The sequence below is a fragment of the Rhagoletis pomonella genome, unplaced genomic scaffold (genome assembly GCF_013731165.1).
Source record: "Rhagoletis pomonella isolate Grant_MI unplaced genomic scaffold, Rhpom_1.0 Rhpom_scaffold_00001, whole genome shotgun sequence".
Lineage (NCBI taxonomy): Eukaryota > Metazoa > Arthropoda > Insecta > Diptera > Tephritidae > Rhagoletis > Rhagoletis pomonella.
In genome coordinates this window covers 18,390,321-18,397,462 of record NW_023458555.1, presented here as the reverse complement: position 1 = coordinate 18,397,462, position 7,142 = coordinate 18,390,321, and the positions used below count along the sequence as shown (strand labels likewise).

At 33.9% G+C, this 7,142-nt stretch overlaps 1 protein-coding gene across 5 annotated transcripts in view; it reads left to right on the top strand.

The window, feature by feature from the left end:
* The window catches only part of LOC118740354 (probable multidrug resistance-associated protein lethal(2)03659), a 138,556-nt gene that overhangs the window by 108,563 nt on the left and 22,851 nt on the right, over positions 1-7,142 (top strand). Inside the window, exon 1 of one of the 5 annotated variants that reach the window (XM_036471883.1) lies at positions 1,256-1,449. The exons of 3 other annotated variants lie outside the window; for them this stretch is intronic. The gene's annotated coding sequence lies outside the window, so the exon portion shown is untranslated. Of the gene's footprint in view, positions 1-1,255; positions 1,450-1,479; positions 2,213-7,142 lie in introns of those variants that run through there. One more of the 5 variants, XM_036471874.1, reaches the window with a different exon arrangement.

Sequence of the window (7,142 nt, the reverse complement as noted above, 5' to 3'; positions counted from 1 at the left end):
GAATAATTAATGAAGATAATAATTATTCGAATAACGAATAAAATAATTCATCCGTCATTCGAATAATTTTTTTTTGAATAAACAAAATTATTTATTATTTACGAATAACAAGAAAAACAATTTATTCATTTGTTATTCGTCATTCGAATAAATTTTGCCCAACTCTGCTACCTATCTACATTGCTTCTATGTCCGCGGGGAAACTGATTGCAACATGGGAGTTCAAGCAAAGAAACACTGGCCACAGCTCAATATCTCGCTATAACTGGGATAACGCTCGGGTTACTACAGAAGAAAACGGAATAGGCGTTTGCATATTTATTGGGTTCCGGGTCACAAGGGCATTACAGGTAACGAATTTGTAGATGAGACGGCCAAGGGCGGAATCCACTTGGATCTAGAACAAGAGAATAAAATTCCAAAATCTTCATAACGAAATGGATCAGAGGATAAAAAAGCAGGCTATATCGAGATGCAATGCGCTAAACACCTGTACAAACTCTAAAGTCATGCGTGGGCTGGAAAACAGGGCACAAATCCAGTTTAGATCATCGTTTGCAGGAACAAGGGAGACCCCAGAACACATCGTTTGCCTTTGTCATGCTGTATCAAAAACACGATGAAATATCTAGGAGCTCTATAGTTTAATAATCTTGAAGACGTAACCTCAATTGGGGGGTTGAATCACTACTGAAATTCTTAAAAAGCGTTGACATCCTAAATGATGTGTACTTCGGCTATACTTAACTAAACCTTTATCTCCATCTGGCATCACTAAGGACCTATTGTTCTACATACTATATGGGGTGGTCAGCCAGCCAGAATAACCTAACCTAAAGAAACGAAAAGTATAATTTCACTGAAACAGTGGAATTTTCGCATTTTTAACTACATACATACAATAAATTACTTTGAATTTCATTATCGTCGTCATAGTTGCAATTTTTTTCGTCGTCTTATGTCGCTGGATATATACTGTATATGCCTATTCAATAGGGTGGTGCAAATATCGACGAGGCTGAGATTTGCATACCTATGAAAGTAAGGCCTCGTGTGGCTGTACATGTGTATGTGTGTTCTTATACGTATGTATGGTATATGTGCTTGTAGTTCACAAATTCCAGTGCTTGTAACTTTTACTCAAAAGAGCACAACAATCATTTGTTTGCTGGGTGCATTGGAATAGGCAAGCATATGGTATTGGCTAAAATCCACCTCAAATATTTCTTATAATATCAGTTGTATTCGAGTCGCGCGAGCGACCAGTCATCGGTTCGCGTTTGTGGTTAGTAGTCGGTCGTTAGTGCCTGTGGTGTAATAACTGGTTGTTGTTGTGCCGGTTTTTTTTTTTTTTTGTTTGGGGTCTCGTGCGGTTCTACTTAGATTGGTTTAGGGAGCGGCGGTGACGTGCATATGCGCATTTATTCGCCATTGGTGCCACATACATATGTATGTATGTACAAAAATAGCTCAGCAGAAAAAAAACGCTCCCTTATACGAGTATGAACAAAGAATTATTTATACGCAAAATAATACTGTCAATAATGAATCTTCAAATTTACTATAAAACAAGAATTGTTTGTTAAAGTTGCATATACATAGTTAATTTTTCAAGTGCTACTAATTCACGCTCGTCTTACTTGATTAAACTCGTTGAATGAAACGAGTTCCTACTTTTTATTATTTTTATTTAAAGTTATTTGTACATATAAATTTAAAAAAAAGCGACCATCGCATTTCGCTTTCTTGACATTTTTGATTACGCAACGAGTGACGTTAACATTGGGACAAAATAGAGAGAGTGTTGCGAATTCGTTCCACTGCCAAAGGAATGGTTAGATATGTACACGCAATAAAACAGCTGTTGCAGTGCGGTATTGTGACATTTTCGCAGAATATTTTCTATAGATAAACACAACTTTTGTCTTGTCGGTTGGTTTAAGTGTAATGCTACAGGTGTTTTATCCGGCTTGCAAATACGCGACTACTCAGAACATTAAAGAAATTAACAATCGCACCTGAACTGCTACTTACTACAAGAACTACTACAGTGTACATATGTATATCAAATATACTAATTTCTTTTGTTACCATTTCTGCTTATCGTCCACACGTTCCGCGACATAAATACATAAGTGTCTACTTAACTTTGGAGCGCGAAATTCCACGGCATTCGACCCTGGTGGTAACTAAAGTGGTCTTAATTACCAATGTAAGTGCAATAACAGGTTCATTCCTTATCTTTTTGGACTAAAATCTGAAAAGTGTCAAAATGCCAGAGCGTAAGCAAAATGCGCTCACTAAAAGAGAATAACAGGAAAAGTAAAGGAACGCAAAAACCAAATTTTTAGTCCAAAGAATGGCAACAACAAAGCTAACGTCAAATAAGAACAGAAATGTATGTACAAAACACATTCACACAAGCACAAGCACAATAAACACTTGCTATATGAATTATTTTTTGCCTTCTTCCAATTTCAATTAATTTCTTTAACTTTTTAGATAATTCTCACTTTTAGCGTATTCTTTAATTTCCGTTAATTTAAATTCAGTTGAGTTTGACACTTTTCAGGATTTTGCCAGAAAAAATTCTTCTGACTAAATCTGACTCGGACTGATGAGAGTCACTCTCACTGACTGTTGCTCTCTCATTTTTGCTGTCATTTCCGAGTTAAGGAACGCTTTTTGAACTAAACCTGACTACTTCGGACTTTTTCTGACTATTTCTGGGAGATAAGGAACGCTCCTAACTAGATAGAGGTGTAAAGCTGTATGTTTGTTTGTATGTGTGAAGCTAGCATTAACAGCACATTTTGTTTACATGTCACTCACTATCGGTTTTCATTTCACAATAATGGAATTTCAAACGAATATTTTTGTAATTTTTTCTTTGGTTCCTTCTTATGCGTCTGGCATTCATGTTCGAATTTGCGAACTGTTACTAAGCGCTAATAGATGCGTGTTTGATATGTCAACATTAATTTGCTTTATGAGCTGATAAAATTTTCGTCTGAGAAAAATTCGGTATGACTTCCCTGCAAAAAATTGTGCGACTAATCTCTAAAGAGAGTATTCCGAGATTACTCTCAATCGGGTACAATTGGACATTAATTAGTCGCAACTAGTCTCATACGGGCACTAATAGAGGTCAATTAGTCTCGACTCATCCCTTATGGGTATAATTGGAGATCAATTAGTCTCCAACTCATCTCTAACGGGTACTATTAACGATTTAATGATATTCGGTCTGAAACACATACATAGACAAATCTCTTAATAGCACAAGCATAGTACACCGTATATGTACACAGGTATGTACATAACTGGTTTCAGACGGCCTGAAAAGACTTGTAGGGCAATTCATACAAACGCGTATAAGCCTCGTAACACGTAAACCTCTTAAACTTACTCAATTTTGTATGGAAAACCGGTTTGTTACGGGTGGTAACGCATTCAGATAAATACCCTGAATGTATTTTCGCATGTTTGTCTGGTCAGACGGTCTGGAAAGACTAGTGCATCGAGGATCAATGTCTATTAATTTGATAGCCCAAGGAGAAGGGGAGCTTTGTACCAATTAATGTTGGGCAGTATCGAACCCAAAAGTACTCAAAACTTTATTCTTAAAAGGATCGACAGTACCCGATTTTTTTTTAAGTCTCGATAATGTGTATTCCAAAGTACTCAGTACTAAATAGGTAAAGAACTAGAAAGTACTCAGAACTTAAAAGAACTCAAAAGAACTCAGAATTCCAAAATATTTTAATTTTTTATTTTAATCAACACTTTCGATTCAAAGTATTAAGTATTAAGTGTCTAATAGATGCTTACATGTACTGAGTTCTATTTACATTTACTTGTATTCTGTTCAAATTTCAATAATTTTCAGTGCGAGAATTGGGAAACATATCGTTTTGCTAGAAATCGTGCGACTTTTGCAGCGAAAAATGCAATAAGACAATATTATAAGCCCAGACTTAATGTGAATCTGCCAACCAAAATTCTCTGGAATAATCTGAAGTCCATGGATAGGCGTAGGGAGTACAAGCAACTTAGAATGTGATTTAGATGTTAAAATCTTGAATGAAAACTTCCTTTAGTCGAGCAGTTTGCCACATAGCGGATAATTCAGACTGGACCAAAGCCTTTTATTTTGACTAAATGAAGCATTTATTTTATCTCTTGTAACAGATTACGATGTGTTAAGAAGTATCTATTCTATCTGTTTATTTAATTTCTGTCTGTTCATTTAATTTTTATTTTTTGTTTTTAATATAAAAATAAAGCAGATTTTTCAATTAATTAATGTTTTTAATTTGACACATTACTTGCTTTTCGATATATCATATGCTTAATTTGTAAACCTGTTTAAATTTAAAACATAATGGGGCATATTTGTAGTCGAATCAAAGACGAAACTAAATAATTCAACTTTTTTGAAAAATTTTTCTTAGAAAATGTTGTCAGAGAGCTGAATTTATTTATACTTTCAACTTTGTTTTGACCATGCACTTATCCCATTATGTTTTATATTGAAACGTTAATTTTTGTATCTATTTCCTATCTTTTACTATCTAACTGATCTCAAATAAACACATTGTTACTGTTACTACATTTTATTACATTTACCTTAGTTCTAAGTATTGCGAATTCATTGAATTAGCTGGGGAAAGACTATAAAAAAAATGGCGCACATATGATCACATACATATATGTATCACGGTAACCGTTCTACCAATTTGTACCAAACTCGGTATGGTCATTGTGCTTGCCACATAAAAGCAAAAGGTTGAAAATTATTGAAATCGGACTAAAGTTACGGCCGCTTTTCATATAACGGTAAATTTCAGAAATGCTTGAAACTTCAATATTTCGAAATTTAAGGACGCTAATTTACTCAAAATCCCTTGAAAAGAAGTAACATTGTTTGGAATTTTGGAAAATGGGCGTGATATCGCCCACATATGACTATATAGGTTTATCTCATTATGTCTAACTGAACGTTCTATCGAAGATGTTTAAAATAGGGGTAAAACCACGCCGGATTACCATGTAGCGGTAGTTTTCGGAAAGGTGAAAAACATATATTTAATACTTGCGCCGGGTATTTAATGTTCGGCTCCGCCCGAACTTAGGCTTTCTTACTTGTTTTTATTTGTGTTGTATTTTGTGGGTAATAATTCTTAATGCTAAGGGAACAGACTTTGACTTCGCAACCACACAGCTGATTGCTTTGGCATCGTTCCAAGCTGCATTTGGCCAAACAAGCTTTTAAAGTAAATCAAAGCAAACTAAAGTCAGTAAAGCGAGCAAAGCAAGTCTACATTGGGCCAGCATCTTTATAATCATGGGCCTTATGTCACCCGATCAAAGTTTTGTCAAATGTAACTGGGTGACTATGTGCACTTTTTTATTTTATTACTCAATTGAAAAATTGAAAAATTAATCTTATTGCTCAGAGCTGGGTCGTAATGGTTCCTTTAGGAATTAAATTACTCCCAATTACAGATTACAAGGAATTGTAATTAGGAATCAATTCCTTCAGTCCACAGCAAAGGAATCGATTACTTTTTCAATTCCTTGAAGTAATTTCAAATGTAATTGGGGTTTTCTTTAATTCCATTACAAGGAATTTCATATTGTAATTGGAATAAATTACGTGCTAGTAATGTAATTTTTTTTTTCCAATTCCTTTGAAAGGAATTGAAAATGTAATTGATTTGTTTTCAATTCCATTACCTGGAATTGCAAGAGTACTTTAGTTTTTCCAATTACTCAAAGGAATTGTAAAAGTAATCGAGAAACTGAAAGTTCATTCACGAATATACAATGTGGAATTTGGACGTCTTCTATGTATATCTATATATATATAAAAATGTTGTGTTCGTATGTCACGGTCATCAAAACCCGAGAACGACTGAACCGATTTGAATAATATTCTTTTTATTAATCGGTATAATACCAGAACCAATGATATCGCAAAAATTTGGTGGGTTGCCACCTATTTTAAAATTTAATTAACTTAAAATCAATGAATTATTACAATATGGGTATTAAGTTAAAGAGGTTTAAGAAAGATAACTGCTGGAAGTATTTTTGACGAGGGTGGCCTCCTATTTGAAAATTTAAACTCAGTCAAATTGTTAAAAAAAATGAAATATTGCCATGTGGGTGTCAAACTAAAGAGTTTTAAGAAGGCTACTGCCGAAAATATTTTTGAGGAGGGTTTCCATCTGTTTGAAAATTTAACTAAATTACATTGATAAAATAAATAAAATATTACAATATGGGTATCAAATTAAAAAGGTTTGAGAAAGATAACTGTTGGAAATATTTTTGAGGGGGCTGCCACCTATTTGGAAATTGTAACTCAGTTAAATTGATAAAGTAAATGAAATGTTGGCATGTGGGTGTCAAACTAAAGAGTTTTGAAAAGTCTACCATGAACACTTCCAGAAATATGCAATATGAAAAGTTCGGTTTATATGGGAGGTGTCACGCCCCATTCTTCAACCATGCAAATTTTTCTCCATGAGTATGGAATTGGTCTTATATATGTATATAGATATCACCATACCCAGTTCTAGTCCTCTACCACAAATATATGCAGTTTGAAAAATTCGGTTTGTATGGGAGGTGCCACGCCCCCTTTCTATATCGAAACTTTTTTTAGCTATAACCATCCTTGGAAAGCTTGCAGTAGATTCCGAAATTTCAAAAAAATCGGTACGGCCTTTCTCGAGCTTTGCGAACAGAAAAAAACGCCTTTCAAAATATATATTAGTATAGACTAGCCAAACTCTGCTAGTTTTGCGGGTTAAAACACTACTACCGATGAAAATCGATGGATAAATAAACAAGTTTGCAAGGGTTAAGTGAAAGTGCAATAATTTTTTGTATGAAATACTAGCAGGAAATTTAACAAAGCTACTGCAATTCAACAGTAAAAAATTTTTTTTTATAAATTTTTCGATTACTTTTTAAATTACTTTGAGGAATGGAATTGGAAAAAAAATCAATTACATTTTCAATTCCTTTCAAAGGAATTGGAAAAAAATTACATTTTCAATTCCTTTCAAAGGAATTGAAATAAACGAAATTACATTACTAGCACGTAATTTATTCCAATTACAATATGAAAT